Source organism: Rissa tridactyla, chromosome 2 (genome assembly GCF_028500815.1).
Source record: "Rissa tridactyla isolate bRisTri1 chromosome 2, bRisTri1.patW.cur.20221130, whole genome shotgun sequence".
In the NCBI taxonomy this organism is placed as follows: Eukaryota; Metazoa; Chordata; class Aves; order Charadriiformes; family Laridae; genus Rissa; species Rissa tridactyla.
The window spans coordinates 41,047,498-41,071,182 of record NC_071467.1 but is presented as its reverse complement, the minus strand read 5'-3'; the positions used below and the strand labels follow the sequence as shown (position 1 = coordinate 41,071,182).

Below are 23,685 nucleotides of genomic sequence, written 5' to 3'. Positions count from 1 at the left end.
TGCATCATGCAAAATCTAGTACCTCTATAAAACTTGATACTTTCTGGTCAGCTTCAAATTTTGACCATCAATGACTTTTATGGACTTAGGTCACTGTCTGACAAGGACTGAAGTGGATGCGTCCCCATTAGAGATAGTTGCATATGCCTTACACAGATGCAGTAGAATGGATATGTATGTTGGGATGTTGGATGTGCCTTGAGGAATAGCACTCTTTTAGTAACCTCTTTCAGTCTAACGTAGATATGATGGCAGTCAAACACTGAGAATATCATAGATTTTCTGTCCTGAAGCAAGAATTCAAAAGAAGCTATCCTACACACTGGAAATATGTTATTATAGGAATTAGATTATATCCAAGGATCATTGTTCAGTACTTATTTTGCAAGAAATATCGCTTTCCAGATGCTAAGCCGGCACAGGCATTTACCATTGATAGGAAACCTTGCATTACGAAACCGCCCTGCACTTCAAACTGTTCTCTAAAATACTTCATATTTTTCTTTTCCTGTTTTGGACCACACAGAATTCTTTGCGCTGGATCCTTAGCTCCTATGAACAGAAATAAAATGTTATTTATGACATGTCTTTCACTACGCAGAGAATCCAGCCTTCAGAGCTGCTGTAGGACTAATTCAAAGTAACTGAGATTTTCATTTAGTATAAGCCGCCTGAACATACCATCCTAGCATAAAATGGTTCTGTGAATCTCAATAGCCAATCTGTCTGAGGTTTGTTCTCCTTCGTAAATACTTTGCCACCGATGTAATGCACACCATTGTCAAATTCCCTTATGTATAAGGTGTAAATACTGGTAGTCGTTCAGTATGAATGGATATCTAATAGATATTAAAGAGAGCAAGCTCTGGAGACAAAGTGTGGTTTTTTTCAAAGCTCTGCTAGAACTTTGCAATAAGAGAGGGCTTTTTTTATGTTTATCCTTTATTTTCTGGGATTAAAAAATAATCTGTTCTGTTTACTACATAGCCATTTACATTCTGGCTTTGGATTTTCAAGAAGACTAAAAGTCTGTTTCCATTAGCACTAAAACCAAAGAGAGGCTTTCACCCTAGAAATGTCAGGCACCATTACTTTCTGTAGAGTCTGAAAGCACTGCATCTGTTGATGGCAGAAATGGGCAATATGTCTATCCATAGAAGAGCAATGAGGCCTGTGAAAAGAATTTGTAAAAAGCCAGGCAAAATTGTTTTCATAGATGGCAAGTATCAGCACTGGTAGGAAATATACCAAATATCCCTTCCTTAAGGAAGAAATACGTGACTAAAAGAAGCCACTTGAGCTGAGTTATTTATTTTGGGGGAAGGAAAAGTAAACACTTTGTATCGTTGAGGAGACGCGATCTCCAAAGTTTGTAACACACTTCAGATGAACACAATATTGGCATATGATATTCCAGTTCAAGCAGCACTTCAAATAGCTAGGGTTGACTTATGCTACATTTCTTTTTGTTGTATACTCCAAAATCTATTTTTCTAGAAAGATATTATGCTTAAGAGACAGATGTTAAATTTAAATGTTCCTGAGAAAGTACCGAATGAATAAAATACTGGAATTGTTGGCATGTGAACTTAACCATATAATTTTTTTACTGTTTAAACAATTCTTATTTACATAACATACTCACCTTAACTCGGATAGAGGTATTAATGTATCTAAGGCTTTTCAAAATCATTCTACGTGCCTTTTCAACCTGTATTAAACCAAAAATCTATGCATGCATCCCTGCTTGCATCTGGCTTGGACACTCAGGAGTAGCTGTTATGTACTTCACATTTTCACTGAGACCAAGTTCTTCTCAATAGTCAGATGTCTTACATGCATGAGTTTTCATAGATTCCGTGTCTAAAAATAGGCCAATGTGGACTAGCCAGGTCAAAAAGTATGTGGTCCAGCAACATATACCCTAAGACCCGCCCTGCTATTTAAACATGTTTTAAAACATAGTCTATATCAATATAATAGCATTTTCATGTATTTGGTTTAAAAAACATTAAAAACCCACAGATACATATGGGAAGTATGGTATTTTTCACAGCTATTAATCTTTATTATAAATTTCTTTTATTCAGCAAACTAAACTGACAGTGTTTTTAGGTATATACTCATATTGATTGCAAGTAAATCTGATGACTGTGATTGTCATCACGGCCATGAGCCATATCAAAAAGGATTTTTTTTTCAAAGATGTGAAATTCATTCTCTTCAATTGAATTATAGATGCTTCATTTTAAATATGGGCTTTGCTTGGAAAATTCTTGTAACACAGCTTTGGCCACCCACTAGATAGATTTTATTAGTTTTGAGCTTAAAATAAACATTCTGAAACGAAATTCAGAAATTAGTAAAATGAAAGGGTAATGCTGAAAGACAAGATGCCCCTGAGAGTTCAAATAAAGACATAACCTAATATTTTTTTGCAGTCATTAAAGATAGTATGATATGGACACAAGACCACAGCCCTGGCAATCAGATTCTTGAGACAAAGAACTAAAATACCATTATCAAGTGTGTGAAGGACTCTCTGAATTGTGTCAGGAACATTCCTCGATTGTCCCTTAATCTTTTAGCCTCTTCCTTTATAGTCTGTTGAGGAGAGAGAATCAGAATATGCAGATGTTGGATCCACTGTCTACACGGTAAAAGTTGCATTTCCTTCACAAGGCCTGGATTTCACCCACTGTGTCAAAAAGCCACTAGCAAAAGCTAATCAGGACCTTGGGTAAACATTGCTTAAAATTTTAAAATTATGGAAACTCTCAGTAGGGCCATTTTAAAAAAAACATGTCACAAATTCACAAGTGCACTCTGTGTTGAATGTATTACAGTAATTGAACTGTCATCATAGTGTTGTCAACGTGCATCTGTGTCTAATTGAAAATACATTTCATTGCAGTTTTGGCCATAAACAGTGTGTGAAAAGCCTTTCTTGGAGAACTGGGGGATGGGTTCTGCAGCTTTTGGTACTTTTTTTGGCTTTGGTGTGAGCTGTAACCTGGAACACCAGAAATGAGAAAGCAGAAGAATTAAATGAAAAAATTAGCCGTGTGCTTGTGAATTTCAAGAAACTTTGGGTCTAGCTGAATCTTAAATTGATTTTCCTGTCACCAATACTAGCATTGATCTGAGCAGGAAAAATTTATTAACAATTTTATTAACAATTTTCCATTGTCCATCATTTTAAGAGAGTTATGTACTTTAGGCCTGAATACCACATGCAATAATTCTTAGCAGAGCAATTCATATGCTACACATCTCTGTTAATCTGTCAAGTGAAAACGCTAAACCAGGAGCAGATGCGAAGAATAGATTTATTGTGACAACATATTTTGGATTCCTTCTTTGCTTTTCTCACCTAAAATCTACATGCTAGATATTATTCTTAGGTAAAGACTTATTCATGACTTTATGTCCTTTCCTGGTGAGACTTCATCTTTTCTCACCAAGACTCTCAGCAGAGACTGCCCAAATCATCAGTTCAATATTCATTACAGGTCATCCTATAAGTAATGCAATATCTATTGCTAGCCCTAAAGAAACAGAAATTAATTGAGTAGGTGGTAAATATAAACATAAGTCTTCAAGGGAATAGATCAGAAACTATTGCGGGTATTGCTTTAAAAGCTTGTTACAAATAAAACTTACAGAAAGCTGACATACTACAATAAGATATTTTTGGCTCACTCATACAGCCAAAATTACTTAACTTTTTTAATTTGAATAAAATCATAATTACTTAAATTTTAATCTGAATAAAATCATAAGTGTTGATGAGTTTGCCCCAGTGGCTGTATCTAGAGTCAGAAGGGCACACATGCAGTTGGGTCTCAGTTTGGCAACCTAACCAGAGCATGAGTTTCTGGTAGTCCATGTGCCCTTGTCTCCATCTTTGCTGACTTAGCTGAATCTAGAACACAGCCCAGGTTCACACACCTGTCCTTGAGCCTGCAAACAGTCCTGGTTTCCCCAGCTTAGGCGTAGACCATGTGAATGTCAAACCCCGTCATGATCACAAGAAATAGCCAATGTGGTCAAAATTCCTATTATATGGAGCACATTTCTGGTTGTAATATGAAGAAAAATAACCTATTATTATTTTATCATCAGACAGCTTTCTGTTCCTGTGTAAAGTTAATCTTGCTATAGCTGATGTGAAACAAAAAGGGTATGTGGCCGCTCTTTGCAGCAGTTAGCCAAGAAGTCTTCTATTGTCTATCAGAAACCTGAAGAATCCTACACTTCCTTGTCTCGTTACCAATGTTTGGCTTATTTATTTCTGTTTAAAAAAAAAAAAAAAAGAGACTTTTGCCTATGATTTTCAGCTTAGTCTCTGGTTAAGGAGATAGGAACATCCTAACTGAAGAGATGGACAGGATCTTCAATGGCAGTCTTTCTCAATTGCATGTATCTGAGCAATGAAATATACAAGGCACATGTTGACTATTTTGATTCATCACTCAGCATTTCACTAAGCCACTTCCTTATCATGTACTGATATGTCTGATTAAGACCAATTGCAGTTGCTGCAATGAATTTTAGACATACCTTCACTCTTTCATCCATCCAGAGTGAAACTACACTTCTGCGATCACCACTTAGTTCCTTATCAGTCAGTCGTGACTGCGGCATTATTAATGCAAAATAATTCTCTCATCCTCTTGTCTCCTGACATCACTTTCCCCTCCAGTTTAATGGTGGAAAGCAATGAAGAAGTAGTATAAATATAGCGTGTGTCAGATAATCGTGGTAGCTACCAGGCAGGCAGATCATCAGACCCTTCACAGAAGGAAATAGAATTACTGATATGAGAAGGCTGATATGAGATGAAGATGCTTTGTCTAGGAGAATCAAAATGAGCTTTTACAGGTTAAGAAGAAAGATAGCTGATGAAAATATACACTAGAGAACATCCATAAGCCTGCTGAGGAATATAAATAAACAACAAACAAATAATGAAACCAAATGTCAAGATTTATACATAAATCGTAAGCAGTTCTATGAAGCCTACATATGTGGTGATATTGGAATATTGCTGTATTTCCATTCCACCATCTATTTCCTTGACATTTTTTTCAGATAGATAAAACCCTGTTTCTGACTCTTAGCACCAAAGGCATACTTAAATATTGACTGTTAGTAGAGAGAGATTTCTGGATAAAAATATGACAATGGAATACTAAATTCCATATTTAAGCACCCAGAAATTAGGACATTCTGAAATGAAGCCTACTACTTAGGTAGTGGTCCTAAGTCCATGAATTACAGTTAACCACTTAAGTACATAATATTCAATTTAAAAACATTGGTTTTAATGTGTATGATGTGCATGCACATTGTAAGTAAAATATTAACATTCACAATAAGTTGGTATAGAGAACAACCCTATTTTTATAAATGTCACTGGATAATGGATATTTCAGAATCAAGGTCCTTTGGTAAGCTATGTTGTATCTTGTACTACTTTATATATCCCCCATTTTTATGACATGCAGCTTTAAGTACTATAATGGTATAAAGTGCAAAATTGTTTTAGAGTGATCGAGGTTTTTATTTAGTATAACAAATGTAATAGGGTCTCCAGCCAGGTTTTTCTCCCTAAGTTCTTGGGAACTGTATCACTGAAGAGACTAACAAATGATCTAATACTTGCTAAGGTTTCTTTAAGAAAACGTTGGTGTCTCCATACCTGTGCAGAAAAGACTGTAAACAACTACTACAGAGTTAATACAGATAAACTGCATGCACGCTTAAGTTTTGCTTATGGTGAAGACTCAGGGTTTAGTAATACAGTGTATTCCAAAAGTCAGAGCTATCGTTGTTTCAACACTATACAGTATTTGTTACGAAAAAAAAGTAATGGAGCAGTTGTTCTGGCTGAGGGATTCGTGGAGAGGGTGCTGCCCTGGTACCTCAGCTATGGCATAGGTACTCCAGCAGGGCTGCAAAGCCGTAGCAGAAGGTCACTAAGTAGCTCAGGACAAAGTAGTGGACATTTCTGGAGGAGCCTTTAGCTAAACAAGCACATTACCACTGACTGGTGATTACTGATTATGCAGAAAGCTAGACCGATGTCTGTGTTAAACTGCACAGAGAATGGAAAGTGAAAAATTTCAGACTATCTATCTAGTTCAAGGCAGAAAGAATGCAGGAAACATGAGAGTGGGTGAAACCAAAAATTTAAGGGAAGATGAAAAGGGCATATTGCTAATTGATATTTCACTTCTTGATTTAATGTGCAGCAGCTGTAAAAAAAAGTGACAAGTTGCCATCTTGTACCGAAAGCACTAGGTATTGCATTAGGTTTGTGTTGCAAAGTTTTGGTAGCAGGGGGGCTGCAGGGTGGATTCCATGAAAACACACCAGGACCTACCCCCATGTTACACAGAGGCAGTTCCAGCCATCTCTAAGACAGACCCACTACTGCTGAAAGCTGAGTCCCACTGGCCATGCTGATGGTAGCTCTGTGATAACATATTTACGAAAGGGTAAAAACCACTGCGCGGCAGCTGTGAGAGAGGAAATAGAAAGTGTGAGAGAAGCAACTCTGCAGACACCAACATAAGTGAAGAAGGAGAAAGAAGAGGATCTCCAAGCACCCAAGAAAAGATTCCCCTGCAGCCCGTGGTGAAGACCATGGTGAGCCAGGTTGTCCGCTTGGAGACCATGGAGGACCACAGTGGAGCAGATATCCAACCTGCAGCCCATGGAGAACCCCACACTGGAGCAGGTGGACGTGCCCTAAAGGAAGATGCAGCCTGAGGAGAACCCACACCAGGGCAGGCTCTCAGCAGGAGCTGCAGACCATGAAAAGGAGCCCATGCAGGACCAGGTCTTCTGGTAAGACCTATGGCCCCTGAGGGACCCATGCTGGAGCAGTCTCTTCTTGAAGGACTGCAGCCCATGGGAAGGATCCATATTGGAGCAGTTGGTGAATGACTGTATCCCATTGGTGGAGGACTGTATCACATGGGAGGGACCCCATGCTGAAGCAGGGGAAGAGCGAGAGAAGGAAGGAGCAGCAGAGAAGAAGTTTTATGAACTGATTAGAGCCCCCATTCCCCATCCTTCTATGCCGCGCGAGGGAGAAGAGGTAGAAGAGCTGGGAGTGAAGTTGACCCTGGGAAGACTTGGCAGGGGAAGGCTGCGGGCCAAGGGGAGGAATCAGCTGAAGAGATCTGTGTCGGCACACAGGGTCCCAAGCTACAACATGCGACAAATGACAGCAGTCTGGGTAAACATCCCTTAGGAAAAGTTTAGGTATAGCTGATCCTACTGAGGAGGTGGGCAGATGAACTCTGGAAGTTATTTTCAGCTGTGTGTTCTAAGATTTTGTGAAATCTAGTGATAACTTCCATCTCTCACTAACAATGGACATTTGAGCTTTAGAAGGGCATCAAACAGCCTAAAAGGGAAGATATTATCACTGGTGAAGGATATGCCTACTGAAAATCGAATCTGTAGCCGGCCTGTAACTCTAACTCTTCTTGGTGAACATTTTTATTTAATTTTAGCTGCATTTTATTTTTAAAACTCAATCCACTCACAGTGAAGTAGCTCACATTCTAGGTTTGTAAATAGCTTGTCTGGTAAATGCGGGAGAGATGCTGGCAGCAAGCACCAACCTTCAATGTTTTTATTAGTTCTGCTTGGCTTGTATCGTCAGTTGACTGAATGTACGATTGTGCACGTTAAATAGAGTAATGTCTTTATGGTGACTTGGCAATTATTTAACCACCACATTGTACCCCAAACTCCACCTTTCCCAGATAAATAAAACAAATCCATCATTATCTGTCCAAAGTAAGCTGGAATTATTATGGCATACATATAATTCATGGAAAGACATAATAATGCACTTTTAATATGCTTCAAGTTGAACTTGCAATGCGCATCCTGCTGTGGAAAGAATTCCACAAAGACATTTTATGATAGTTTTCAGGAGGTACTGCTGTTCAAAAGTACTCAAAGTCTGTTGGATCTGTAGATATTCTGAGTCTCTCAATCAGGCCCCACTTACTGTGATACCAGTAAAGGAAAGCGAGGATGAATTCCCTAAATTCCCCTGCAGAGGGTGCAGAGCTACTCAGTTATTTGTAAAACGTTGGGGGTTTTTTCAAGTGGTGGATAGACTAGTTCCTCAGGATTGCTGGGCAGAGGTAGACAGGCCACGACTTGTGGTATGTCACAGCAATCAGAACATGAGTTTTAGTGTTCCTCTGCGCTGAAATAATGCACAAAATAGAAAACATGGGTGAAATAATAATATTTTTATGACATGTACCAATCCACGGCAGGTGGGGGTGGACTAGATGATCTTTAGAGGTCCCTTCCAACCCAACCATTCTGTGATTCTACGATTTCTGAAGTGTCTTCACTATTTTTCTGAATTCCATTGCAGATAAACCCTGAGCTTGAGCCCTGTAGGTGTGCTGGTTCTAGGAAACTAGGAACACAGGGACAGTCACACTGTGTCACTGAGGCACCTGATTTGTCCCTGAGCTGCAGAGCTCATCTCTGAGCTCTCTGTTCCCTAAATGAAGAGAGGGAGGAAGCCTCCCCAAAACCAGTAATTCGGTGTTGGGGATACTGACGACTTAAATTTGATGAATAAGTAAGGTAGTGTGTTTTGCTTTCCTTCATGTTTGCTTGCATTCTCAGGCCATAATTAAAGCATTGGTTGAAATAACTTGGAGTTTCATAGAGAGCTGGTCCAAACACAGAAACTATTTTCCATGAGCTGTTTTGACTGTTCATTCACAAGGGCTGAATGCTGAAAGAACTATTCATGCTCTACGTCAGGTTAAGCCTTCATCTTTCATCTGCATACGGAGTTTATTAGGATTTCATAATAACTGAGGAAGAGTTTATTAAATTAATTTAATTAGAATTGGCAACAAAAGTGTTTAAAGCACTTACCCTTCCTTTTGAACCATTCTGTCAAAATAAAGAAAAGATCACTACTATAAAAATGTATCCTTAATTTTTGAATAATCTGTTAAAAGACACTGTTCTTCAAACAATCTTTAAAGTAGCTACAGCAGCTACTGCTACCCAGTCACTTTGTGTAGATGGGCTCCCAGGCGGTGCACAGGCTTGTTGAAGACAAGCAGATGGTACCTGTGCCTTGCAATTCTCCTTAGGTATTTTTCCAGTTTCTCACTGTTGCTTTAAAACTTCATAATCTGGAAACTATATGGACAAAATATTTCACCCTTTGTCAGTGTTCGTTTTAATGCTTTTTTGGAGATGTGGCAGCAATTTGCAATCAGGCAGCTCAGTGCAGTTGGAAATATTCAATTTCCAGAAAGTAGAAATTCTGGGCTCCTGTGGAGGCCTAAAGCCTGAAGCTAATATATAGACCCCAACCTTGCTTTCATTTAAGTCATTGGCAAAATTCCCATTGACTTCAAGTGAAGCAGGATTGGCCCAGTTTCAAAGAAGGAGTATTATTAAGTTTAACATTTTAAACCCACAAACATAAGGAGCAGACTTAACATTATTGTGATTGAGCATTTTATTTTCAAATACATTTGACAGTATATTCAAACAAAGAAATGTGGCTTATCTTTTAAACTTCCAAATTGCTGGGTTGAGCAAAATGGGAGCTGCTTTCAATTAAATAATTCAATGAAAAGTATCGGAACAGAATCACATTTGGCAGAAGAAAATACTCTATTTATCTCATTGTAATCCATTCATTGGTTTATGGCTCCAGAGTCCTCAAGCAAATATCATAAATCTGCATGATGTCCTTGCATGTTGTAGCAGATTTTGCATTTGGGTCTCAGAGTTAGCTGAAAGATGTGTTAAAACTCATGTAACCAGGCAGCTTCCTGTCAGCCACCCATCTGAGAAGCCTCAGAAGTGCTAGTGATTGCAATGAGGTTTTGGATGAAGATACACACCAGAAATTGGCTCCAGATTTGTCCACTACAGAGGAGAAGACCATGTGAAGTACAACTGAAATCTCCCACAACAAGCTAACATAAAACACTTTAGAGGTTTCTGACATCACAGTTGTGAGAGAAATTCAGATTTAGAGGCATATATCTAAACTCCAGAGCTAAAAGCTTTTCCAGGATGAAAGGCTGCTCTAACCAGCTCTGTCTGGCACCGTTTATCTGAGTGATGGAGTTTCTTAGGCATTGTCCTACCTAGTGCATCCTGTGGGGGGGTTGACTACCCTTCTTGTTACTTTTGCGCAAGTGACAATACCTCTTTTGGTAGGACTGCTCCAGGTGCCCCTGAGGACAGTGAATTGCATCCTGGTTCAGGTGTACGTGTGGTTCAGCAGGAGAGAGGAGGGGGCTGCAGGTTTCCCGAGCGCTGCTCGAAGGCTTCTCTGGAGGTTGTGCTGCTTTGAGGCTCAGGTGCAGACTCAAGAGATGCAGGATTGCAGGCTGGGTCCATGGTGACAGCAAACAGCAATGGCTTCATCGCAAGGAATGGCTGGACAAGACTAGATGTGCCTGGATCTCCTGTGTCTTCATAAACAGGGATCTCAGAAGCAATCACTTCACCAAGCTGACCTGCGGAGCCTCTGGTGTCTGCTTACCTAGTGTTTCTGGCTGTAATGGACTTGTTTGGGATACAGCTGGGCACAGAGGGTCCTGTGTATCCAGAGGACACCTTCCCCGCTATGCCAGTGTGTTGGCATCTGTGCATAAATCAGGACTGATATGGTCAGGCTCTAACAACAAAAAAATAGTAATATTTGAACTGTGCTCTTCCTCTATGCCTTGAATGTTGATTGAGTTTTCCTTGCTCAGTTGTGTATACTTAGGTATAAGACTCCTATGATGTGTTTGATTTCCTTTTGTATTATTCAAATAAAGGAAACAGAGAAGATTCAAAAGCAGACAAGAGTAGGGATGTTATATCCTAACTTCTCAGAGATAAGGGGTTCCCAAGAACATATTATGAGAAGCTTCCAATGACGACTTGTGAACTGCATGGGCCAAAGTGTGAGCAGGGACTTGGACTGACAAGGACTCCAAATTCCCTCTCTATCTGCTCTCACAGAGACATAGGGCAAAGAGCGACTTATCACTTTCAGAGGAAGTGATCAAGGCACCTGATGTGTTACAGGTCTGCCAGGGGCCCCAGTGGTCATGGACAGATACCTAACACTGGCCATAAGAAGACAAGAGTATGAAAAAGTACTCGGCGTTTGTTCTTTTGCCATTAGGAAGAAGTAACAAAAATACTCATTTTATAATTGGCTGCTCAATAAACAAATTTACTGCAACATTCAAGCTTTCTACCATTTGCATGCTGAGTTCAAATTGAGAGGATTAAGTGGCTAGTGATGGTACCAATAACTGAAAAAGTGTATGATGGTTAAAAAATGAACCCTAGTACGCTGCCAGCTGAAAGAACCTGATTGTTTTTACAATATGGAAGATGAATCTGTTCATCCACTGCTTTCTACTGCAGCAATTGCAGATGTTTTGAGCACGGTAACTGAAGGAAAATTATTCTGTTAATTTTTATACTGACAAGCCCATTCAAATAAATGATAACTGCAATTTACCATATATCCATAATAACTCTTCTCTGCAGACTTCAACATAGACCAGTGAGTCTTTCCTTAATCCATCTGATTTCATGCTTGTTTATCATAATACAAAGAGGACATGTACTTGAGTAAACAGCTTGTTTTAGAAAGTTAATAACTCCTGAGTTATTAAATGAGACTTTGTACCTAAACAAACACAGAGACATAAAAGAGTTAACTAGTCATAGTCAGTTCTAGGAAGCGATCACAACCACATAACTCAGTTTGTCCATGGAAGATAAAACTCCTGTAAAGAGTCATTTTCATTTCAGGCTACAATGGCAAATAATTAATTTAAATATATATTTTTAAAGGCTTGATCCTGTCCCACTGAATGGGGTGGTTTGCCACTGAACTAGACATTGAATCGTCAGAGTCAGACCATTCATGAAGTCTGAAAGCAATTAATGCAGAACGTGTATTCCTGAATGTTTCACTACACTATACTCTTTCAGAATGCACATTTTGAAGTGTACCTGTGGATTCCTAGAAATATTCTGCACCTGTAAAAAGGGGGAAAAATACTGGGAGAAGACTGATTAGTTTTTTCAGTAAAAAGTGTACACTTTCTTGTTGATGCAGGATGGAACTGTTAAGTAATCTTTGACATTTTTCTTTGAGATTGCAGATCTTTCTCTAAAACACTAATTTTAAATGCTGTCTTGTTATCTACAGTTGAAGCTCTTACCATTCCTTTTTATAGCAACCATTTTTCAAATGGCTTTTGAGTCAGTGCTTCAGTCTGGTAGCCATTGTCTCTTTGAACACTCTTTATTCTGCCTGGTGCCTAAATTGCTGACTACCCCAGATCCTGAAGATGAATTACTGCAATGAAAAATATCCAACCATCAAAATGGCTGCTGTCTTTGCAAGAAACTGCATTAAAGACTGTAAGTGGCCTAGCCTAGATATTCCCCGTATTAGCGACGTATTAAAGAAATCAGAAATGCATTTACTGTTTAATATGTTAATGATTCAAGAGCTGGTGGGATAAAGGCATGAGAAAATACAGTGCGTAACTTCCTTGCCTCTCTCTATGTATTCTCTTTTTTGTGAACTGTTGTTTACACTGAAATTTCCTGTGTCTATACAGAAGTTATGCTACCTCTGCTGGTAAATCTGGCTATTTTAATCTGTTTATGTGTTGATACAGCAAAAATGTGCTTGGTACATCCTCTGGTGGCAACACATGGAAACATCAGTTGGGCGTGCAAAGAACAAACTCCAGTTTCTGTCTTCGTGTATTAGAGCCGCCTTTTCCCTGCTTAAGCATAGGAGACCTGCTGGGCAAGAGTGTCCAGAAGGAGCCATTGGAGAGCAGAAGACTATCACCATCCCAGGCTGAGCTGCCCTGGGACGGGCTGACAGCCACTGGGTCATACGCCACATGAGTTCGGAGGGCTGATGGCACAACCACACCGCAACTCTCTATTTGCACCCCTCCATGCCATCCTGCCGCATCAGACCATTGTGTTTTTATGGAACAGAAGCAAAGTTGTGTAAGTCTTGGTTGTGGTTCGTTTTCCCCGGAGTGACCCTCATGCCAGAGAAAGCCACAGCAGCCCTTCTGAAGTGCTGGCACTCAGGGCAGGCACAGGTGGCAAAGCCCCACACCACACCAGGGAGGTAGGTAATACAGATGGGAACATACTCCCGGCTCTCTGTATTTAATGCAAACTGGACTAAGTAAGGATTATTGAAGCAGTTTTCCACTAAGATGGACGAGCCTGACTGAGCAGAAGGTGACAGCCTGGCTGTTGAGAAGCAGCAGCATGAGGTCCCGTCACCTCTCTCTGTTTCTTCTTCCCAAGCATCCAATGCAGTGCTCTTCCTCACTGCTGGAAGCCAGCAAGCAAGACGGTGTCACTTACAAATTAATAACATGCACAAGGAACAAAGAAAGAGCTACGAAATATGTGTGAAATGATACTAATTTAAAATTGGCTAGCACATGATCGTCTGAGGAGCATGTGTAAATAGCTCCTTTTCTAATCAGGAAGTTTTCTGTTTTACCTAAAACATAGTTATTTGATTTTCTTCTTTTTTACCCTTTTACACTTCAGAGATGGGCAACATACAAAATGTTTTAATGCACTAGTTTTCACTCTAACAACAAAGGGAGATTAGGTACTGCTTGATCAGCTGCTTTCTTTCCAAGACGCATTGACAAGGCCCATGAAATTAAGCTGTGCAGATTTTTCAGTCCCAGAGAGTGGATTGTGCTGAGGGAGAATTTCTGTCCTCAAGGGTGAGCCCCAGGAGGGAGGCTGAGAGGACAGGAAAGAGGGGCATCAGGAACCACGGGGAGATGGTGACAGGTGGGATCAGTGTCATCTGGTCATCACTTGCACCACAGTCTTCAGGTGGGATGGTGGCTTCTCTGTACCACAGAGATTACAGACTAAACAAAACACAGAAAAATGCCCCATGCAGAAAATAGCAAAGGTGGGCACCGGGCTTTCTTCAGAGAGGACCGTTGGCAGATGAGATCACAGCCTTGAGGTGGGTAATGGTGTTAGGAACAGGACAAATTTTTGGGTCTCTGCCTGAGAGCACTGCCAGGCCTGTCCCTGTCCCCAGGAAGGTGCCTGATGCCAGGACAGGGGCTGGCCTTTGCTGCTCCTGGCTGAGGTGGTGGGACAGGATGGGCTGCCAGGCCCTGCCCTGCCACCCCGGGGAGTCCCCAGTCCTCATGGTGCCCTGCTGCACTACCATGTCCACACCCTGAAGGACCCAAGAGGGATGGGGGCAAGGTAGAATCATAGAATCATAGACTCATTTAGGCTGGAAAAGGCCCTTGGGATCATCAAGTCCAACCATCAACCCCACTCTACAAAGTTCTCCCCTACACCATATCCCTTAACACCACATATAAACGACTCTTAAACACATTCAGGGATGGTGATTCCACCACCTCCCTCAGCAGCCTATTCCAGTGTCTAACCACTCTTTCTGTGAAGAATTTTTTCCTAATGTCCAGTCTAAACCTACCCTGTTGCAGCTTATGTAGGGTACATGGTCACTGAAGCTGAGTGTGGTTAGTCTGGAGGAAAACTTTCTACAGAGACAGGGAAGGCTCTCATGGGAAGGTCTCTAAAGCAGGTTGGACAAACACCCATCAGCTACCCTTGCCTCAGTGCTGGGACAGGACTAGACAGTGCAGCTCAACATTCTTGTGTTTTCAGAGCAGGAACAGGCTCGTGTATGGTAAGGGGAGATCTCCTCTGGGAGCAAATACTGCTGTCTAGCCTGCCTGAAGGTGCCTCAATGGACTTCACTAAAGTAGGGCCCACGGAGGGAGAATGAATTGTTATTCTGGCTACTCCTTTACAACCCTCCTTCAGTGATCCAGGAAGGACCAAGCACTTTCATTAAGCCCTTCCAGCAGTGAAACTTCAGACCTACAAAAGGCCCGTCAGGGCCACTCTGCCCTTCTTTCCCAAAGCAGAGGTGATCTGACTGCAGGTACCATCGAGTCCATCCACTCCCAGCCATACCAGAAATCCCATTTTCAAGAGACTGACTACATGGTTAGACAGAACCAATTTTGTAGTAACTTGCTGTGAAGAATCAATAAGTAGTTCCTGCAACCCTAGTATTTATTTATTTATTTGAGTGTTTAAGTATTTGAACAAATATTTATTCAAAATGCATTATTAGAAGGACAAACTCTGGGTATTAGAATGTCTTACTACAGCCCTGGCAAGAGGAAAACTTGGGCAAGTATATAACAAACATGATAAACAGACAACAAACAGCTTCCAGACCATCTATTACTGATAATTTGCCTGAGGCACCATGTAAGAGACAGGTCCTGAACAGGGCTTTGAAGAAGTGTAGCATTTGGACCATCCCTACTGATTCTCCAGAATCTGGAAAACAGGAAATAAAAAATAATTCTTGTTTAAAAACACATATCCTGGAGATCTGTGAGTTAGAGAAAAAGAACAGACCCATTCATCCTGCAGCTGGAGCTGAAGAGCTAAAAGGAGCAAGAAAGAGTGAAAACTTACTTCTGTCAGGGGAAGCCTGAACATGCACAGAGGTAGACTATTTACTGGATTACAAAGGTGACTCAGTCACTTTCAGACAAAATGGTTACACTTTGGCCAAATCCAATCCTTATACCATCAGATCAAGGGGTCTTATGCACTGAAGTGGGTAGAAAGGGATAAACATTCTTCCCAAGAAGACTATATGTCAATAATCTCCTATTTAATAATTTTATTAAAAACTTTTAAAAGTAAAGATCTTTGTCACTCCTGGTGCACCCACAAAGAGATTCCTGTGTCCCTGTGGGAAGTGGTCAGCACCCATTTTTAGCTCTTAAGACCCATCACCTGATTGCAGTAACAGGAAAGATGCTGTTTTGATTGATTTGTGTCCTGACTCTTTTCCTTCTCATCTTCTCACTCAACTGCCCCCCTAATTGTATACCTAATCTGCAGGTATACGAATGAGCAGGGACAACTTATATCTCATAAAATTCAGAGTTCAATGTCAGTTCTGGCTTTCCCCTGGTAAGGCTGGAGAAGGTTTTCCTTAGGTTGCTCTCTTTTGCAGTCTCCGGGGCTGGTGGTGCTCTCTTAGACTGCATCTCCATCCTGTGCCTGGCTGAGATGTGAGCCCTGGATGTGCCAAACCTGTTAATCCCTTGCAAGAGTGGTCTGCCTCCAACGGCCAAATGCAGATCTGAGCTGGTAAGCAACAGGCAATGGAGTTACCCGGTGCGGCAACCATCAGCCACAGCTGCCTCTTATCCCCAGCTGGTGCCTTATCCTAAGCTACAGACACCGGGCAGATGTGGGAGGCAGCTCTGGCAGCCCCCATCTCCCAGCCAGGCTGACACTGGCAGTCACACCACTCGCCCTGCTGCACGGCAATGGCAGAGGAGTCCTCTCGCAGACAGGTTGAGCGCGGGCAGCTGATGCCTGCCTCTCCCTGATAAGACCAGCGCTTACCTAAGCTCCTCTTTCTATTCTGCTAGTGGCTATTTGGCTGCCAGCATCAGGGGAGCAGAGGGCTGCTCAGCCAAGCCAAGCATCACACTCGCGCTCTGTCCCATCTCTGCTGGCAGAAGGGAACAGGCGGTACTGTCTCCTGGCAAGGTCCGAATGAGCGACTTCTCCTCCTCAGTCTATAGGAGAGTGCCCCCACCCCTCTCTCTGAGAAAGCAGTTTCCCAGAAGGGAAAGAGCAGCAGAATGCTCCAGGGGCGAGTTGCAAGTAGCAACTGAAAGGCAACTAGGAGCAACATCCTAGGGCAAGTGTGTCTCACCAGCCTCTCCCAACAGCACAGTATGGATCAGTGTGCTGGGCTAAATAACCTCTGAAAGGAGAGGGTTCAGGGAGTGCCAAGAGTCAGGTTGAGGTTGGCTGTTTCTAAGCTAAGAGGTTTGCCAAGGTGCAGAGTGAAAGAGTGACTCAAGGTACAAATCCCAGACACCTGCTGCCCAAATGATGCGTTGGCTGTGTTGGCCAAACAGCATAGTATTACTGTGTGCTTCACATATTTTCTATCATGGGGCCTTAATATTAAAGAACGATGGGAGGTTATTGAACACAATGTGGATTAATGAAGGAAATTCTACACTCTGTGTCATTCAGGGATCAGGTGAAATTACCAGAAGGATTTTTTTTCAGGAAGTTTATTACTTTGCTGACGCTGGTGCTACTGAGGCTGTAGTTAGACAAGACGGTAAACCTCTTTTAAGATGCTTATTACAAGATCAAAAACCCTGTGGCCATATGACACAAAACACTAAAACAACTTCAGTCTGTCAGTTCAAATTTGTTCCAAATATTTTGAGTTCTTAGTACAACTTCAATCTGTCTTGACAGATCAGTTTTTAGCTCATCCTGCCCACTCTAATTTTATGCCGAATACACATCATCTGTTTACCCATAGTTGGGATAAAGCCTGGCACATATCCATACCCTGTACGCTGGCTACTTCATCAGAAATAAGCCCGTGCCTCATTCAGGTCAGATTTGTACCACGGGATGATCCAGGAGCACACAGATCTTACGCTGTGGAAGCACAGCCCGCGTGCGCCCTGTTGACAGAAATGGTATGTGACAGAAATAATCTAGGAAAAAAAGTAAAAAGCATAAAAGCTGGAGGAAAGCGATGAGCAAAAAAGAATGAGATCTTACTTAAAAAGAAAAAATGCACATGCAACAAAAGATGTGAAAACCACATGCAAAACTGGGTGTAATGCAAGTACAGTTACACACAGTACCAGATGTAAAGCATTGAGAATACGGATAAAGGCAATTCGAGACTAGGCAGAAGGTCAGTGCGAGCTTCTCAACTTGATGAAGGAATTAGTGGGTGAAAATCTGTGGTCTATTTCATGAAGACCGGGCCAAACAGAGTGAACCTTTCCGCTTGAATGTTGGTTGATCGTAAGTAATTGCAAACCGCTTTGGTGAAGCAGTCTGCATTGCGCATATGGACTTGAATATATTTTTACTACAGCTCTGAACGTAAGGCTGTACAGCTGGAAACAAACGGGAAGAATGCACCTATAAAATGGGAGGACTCTATCTGGAGGAGATGAAGAAAATCTCATTAAAATCTAATGAAAGACAATTTAAGAGACTACGGAGATAAAAAATACCACATGATCTCATTAAATTAGTAATTGAAAAACTCTTGAGAGCAGATTTAGACCTGACAGATTTCTAACTCCTTTCCTTCCTCTAGCTAAATGTCCTCCGCTTACAGGTGCAACTGCTTTGTTTTGGGTGACAACAGCTCTACCCCTGCATGTAGATGTCCATCACAGCTAAAACGTCAGCTGGAACTCGCTGGTGAGAAGACCATGTTTTGATTTCTTTCTCTTCTTCTTCTGTCTGCCAGTGAAAGGGACAGGCATAAGGGAAGTGAGGGGAACAGGGGTATCTCATCACCTGGTCTCTTGTTGCCTAACGAGCTTGCCAAAATTGAAGATATTTGGGTTCTTCCTTCTTAGAAATTGGTGTGACAGCAGCACTATTAAAAAACTGTAAAAGCAATTCATCCTTTATATAGATGTATTTCTATATAAAAAGATTACCAAAGTAATACCAGATTGCTCTTTTCTAACTGGCTCATTAGCAAGATGAGGTATCTATTTGAGATCACAAAGTCTCTCCCATTTAGACATAGTAATGTGACCACGCATTATTACTCTTAATTTACAGGACAACTGCCAGATACTTTCTCAAAAAACATATTTCTCTTTCTCTCTTTGAGAAATAAAAACAATTATTTAACAAAACAAAGGTAGAACGCAGGTTGGTCTAGAAAGGAGCTGGAGGCTAAATGAAAAGAGAAATTTAGCTGATACCACAAAAATGCTACAGAGTGTGACTAAGCCTCGTTGAAATTTGAAATCTTGATAATTTAGGATATATACTGAGATAAAATAAAATTTTATTCTGGTTCAGAAAAACACTAGAAATATCACAGAGGGCACTTCCCTTACAGGTTAAACAAAGACCCACCTTCCAAGGGCTTCAGTGGCTCCTTACTTTTGAGGCTCCAAGATTATGCACACTGTAGGCACTTCTCTCGAGACAAATCATCCACCCAAAATAATTTCAGGATTTTTTTACAAGTAAAAAAAGGTGTTACTGTGCAGAAATGCGATGAACGCCACAGTTTAGCACTCACAGAAATGGACATAGAATTCTGCTTTAGTTCAAAAAGAAGTGGCAATGGCAACCCACCTTCACTTCTTAAAACCAGAAAAATGCCCTCGTCACTCTGTCCCTCGGCTTCATGAATTTGTCACTTACTGTTGTGGACAGTGAAAGAAAGTTTCTGCAGCTCGTAACTGCAAGCCACCAAACGTTTCTTCCTTCTCTGCATTTACCAAATGAAAAGGGTGTGAAATTAGCTTGTTAGCCTTTTAGTGATTAAAAACAAAGTTAATTGTGATGGAACACTAACCACAATTATGGTAATCAATTCTAAAATGAGAATGAATCCTTAATATTAGATTCAATTTTGTTAATGAGAAACTGGATTTAGGAACTGTTACTTGATTAACTAACCAAGAGATGTAAAGAAGCAGGGAAAGCCTGAACATAATACAGCACTCCAATCCTTCGGGGAAAGAGTAAATACTATAATATCTAGTAGCACACAAACGGCAGCTGTGCTCTGCAGCCACCTGCTACTAAATGCATTTGGGAAAGAAGCCATGCCGGCAAGGGAAGGCGTCCGATCAGGAGAAGCAAGACGAGGTTCTATCTTGGAGCAAGCAAACAAAAGCAACGTGCTACAGGTGTCAAGATGCCTTAGAGGGAGGAGGCAGGGTTCAGATTTAAGGGTTATAGGACATGGTTAATCTGCCTCTATAGTAGCGCTCATTTAAGGCACTGCCTTTGCGTAAACCAGTCATTTTCACAAAACTTCACAAAGTTCACTCATTCCCTGACTACGAACGCAGATAACAGGGACCTCTGAAGCTGGCTGGCTGAACTCAAGCAGTACTTGCTTTAGAGGTGGTGCCAAAGCCCTGAAAGAAGAGGAATTCTTTTGCCATCCCATTCTTGGCATTTTAGCAGAGCGAGCACCTAGGAATGGCTGATGATCGTTGTGCCTTGCGGAAATCCTGTGAGGAAAAGAGGTTATGCCAAAAAGGTATGTAAACATCTGCCGATGCAGCACGCACTTAGGCTGGGCTCTCCTATTGTTCAGGAAAGATGTGTTCATTGCTTTAACGTAATAAATTACCTTATTTTATTATTAAGAAGGAAGCCCCTGGGGACTACACCTGGACTCACAGTGCTCACAGCTCTCAGCTTTGTGTTTCCTAACGGCACTGATTGTGTTAAAATCAAATGAGTTCCACTTCACAAATAAGACGCATCCAAAACCAGCGGGACTCCCCTGAAGAGTTTGAGGCAAACCAGCACCAGGACTCACGGTGCTCCTCAAAGCCACTGGTGGCCCTGCTGCCACCAGCCCCAACACCGCAGAGATCTCGGAGCGAACGGGGTGATGCCAGGAGAGCGGTGTCCTGAGCCACCGGTGTGCCCAGCACCCGCTGGGGCCGCAGGAATGATTTCATAGCCACCCTTGCTATGGGGACGTGGCTACCGCAGCCTGACTTGCCGCTGTCTTTGTTGTGGGTTACTGCTGCTTCACGGCGCCGCATGACCTGCTTAATGTGGCATTTGTGCCAACTTAGGTAGCAGCAATTTGGATTTGATTTCCGGCATTTATTTATGAATATTATCTGAGCAGATGTGATCTCAACAAATGGCTTAATCTACAGTTTTCTTTCCATTTTTAATAGAAACCAGCTTCAATTTTCATACATGTAATTTTTCTTGCAGAGTGTCTCTTTGCCCACAGATCCCTCCTTGAAGACGGGCCACAGGTCAGAAAAAAGAGATACCAGATTATGATACAGAGAGAGACATCTGCAGATATGAATTTTCTTTGTTTGCCTTTTATGCTGGGGAACAAACTCTGCCTGAAGCTCTATAGTATGCAGACATCTAGTGGCTGGATAACATAGTGCAATTAAACATCTTTACAGGACACCTGTAAAAATTTTGCGCAGCCACATCATCATCTGAAGGCCAGATACCTTGGGTCCTGTTGGAAACAGATTCTTTGGCTCTGCAAGTCCTTTTTTCATTCATTACAGCCCTAGTCACGGGTATTTTGAGATGCTCTGGCTTTGTGTGTTTCTAGAATTTCTTTTTAAATTGTGTGGAACTGGGGTGGTCAAAATATAAAATGCCAAGAAATTGGGAAGGTTCAAATTGCTGCAGCACATCTGCTAAATCACAGCCTATAATTTCACACTGAGACTCATGCACTTGATAATCATTACTGGCTTCCCTGCCAACAGCACACAGCTCCCAGGGTTTTTTGTGTTTGTTTTTGATTTGCCTTTTGAGTAAACATCTCCTTATCTATGTGAATTACTACATGTTTCTAAGCCATGAATAAATCTTTCTGCTACCTTTGGTTTGTATTTTTCTCTTCTTGCTCAGCCACACATACAATTATTCAACTACAGAGACCGAGCTTTTTTTCTAATTATGAATAAAGATAATGAAATTCACTTCCAACTGACCTATAGGGCATTAAAAAAATCTGGTATCTTCATAACATGAGGTTAAACACACATTTTCCAGAATTGCTTTATACCTGCTATTTAAAATACTGCTGACATAGTGTATCATACGCAGTTGTACGCGTTTCACTGACTTATCATAGCTTTCATCTGTTTCATGCTCACCACTGCCAGATGTTTACATGGAAGGCACTTCAGAAAGCACGGTTTGTAGTGTATATTTGTATTAAAGCCTAAGGGATGCATGGAGTTTATGTCTATGTAAGATCAAGGTGGTCTTGTCTCCATCTCAGACACAAACACCACCTTAAATAATAAGCACAAGAGTTGTTTATGCGCTTGAAGCTCCAGCCTTCTCAACTGCTTCACTTTTAAAAAGAATGGAGTTTGTGTTATGACTTTATTTTTTTTACTGTCTTCTGGGAGCGGAGGGGTAACCCAACACAGGGAATGGAGCGAAGAGTCCGGATTTAGGATAAGGATGGGTGTGTGTTGCCCAAGGATGAGCAGCCAGTTCCCTGGCACTGGTGGGAGAGGGGCAGGAGAGCAGCAGATTTAGGAAAAACGTTTGCTAGACGTGGTTTCTAATCACTGATTTGGGAGCTGGCTGTTAGTCAGCTGGTTTCACCCAACCCAGAATGGACCACTTCCAACACAACTGAGTTGAGATGGAAACAGAGAAGGAATATTTCCAACCACATCTCTGGTAGAGAAAAAGACACTTACGGAAGTTTCTTCATGCTGTTTTTGCTCTATACTATCTTTATGCCTTCTTTTTTCTTTTTTATTCAAGGCTTAAATAGCTCATTGTGTACTTTATAGGGCAAGTTATTTTCAAGTTTATCTAATATTTCTCATTCTCAGGCCCCATCTTCAGTTGTTTGCCTGATATCTGGGGAGGAGAAAGGCCTCTTTGGATGAATATGGGGTCAAGCTCTGAGAAGACCAAGGAGAAATAAAGAGCTGCCACTGCCACTGTACACAGCACGGTAAGAATGCTGGTGAGAAGGATGTGAAGATACTGGACAGAAGGGTCACAAAAATGATGCAGCAACGAAAAACAAACCTTGCAACAGAAGTCATCATCTCAGCAATTTTACCAGGAAGAAGTCTGAAGAGGTGACCTGACTACTGAGCAACGCTTAACTTTGCAGATAAGGCCGTAACAAGTTCTCCTGGACAAGGACCACTTGTGTTGCAGGGCAATATGAAGAGTCTCTCTCTAACATGGCTGACTGCTGAGTCTTTTTCTTATTCCAGGCATCATATGGATAGCCAGTCTATGATCAGAGAGAAATATCCCTCAGGTGATACAGGGAAGAAGGCATTTGCAAAGTGAGTGTTAAATTCATTAATACATTTGAAGCATTCAAATAAATACTGTAAGAGAGAAAAGTCTCAAGACAAAATGAATGATGATGTCTTCAGAGCAAGTCTCAAACAGCATTCAGTATAAAGGACCTAGGACTGAATAATGAATAATGGGGGAAAGAGAAGGGAACAGGACTTTAACACATATAACCACTAAACACAGGGAAAATTATCCAATCATATAAATGCAAACAGTGTATTGTATGCACAGTGCTGGTGAACTGATGCTTAGGCACACAGTCTTTGTACTGGACTTTCTTAGCTTTAATTAGAAGTTCTAAAATTCATTTTAAATTGTCCTTGTTTTAAAAACAGTTTGTTTATGTGTAGCATTCTAAAGATATGAATATACACACTGATATGTTCTTACAATGACAGTTATAGTTTCATAAATAAATGTGCACATAAACACTTCCAAATACATCCTACATGGTCCAGCCTCAGGAGGTGTGGTGGATGGTTCTCCATCTGCCTGACATTTCAGCAGGCAGGACTGATGTACAGGAAGAACACATCTCAAAGTTTTACTCCATAGCTGTTGATGCCACCATGAAACCCATACAAGGAGGAAAAGGCAAGCCAAAATTTGTCCTCTTTCCAGGGTACTCAGCCCTAAGAGAGGATTTTCCCCTTTTCCTCTGTAGCCATCATTCAC

The 23,685-nt window shown here is 41.3% G+C and overlaps 1 protein-coding gene across 1 annotated transcript in view; it reads right to left on the bottom strand.

The window, feature by feature from the left end:
- The window catches only part of CA8 (carbonic anhydrase 8), an 86,011-nt gene that overhangs the window by 7,112 nt on the left and 55,214 nt on the right, over positions 1–23,685 (bottom strand). The gene's annotated exons all lie outside the window — the stretch shown is intronic.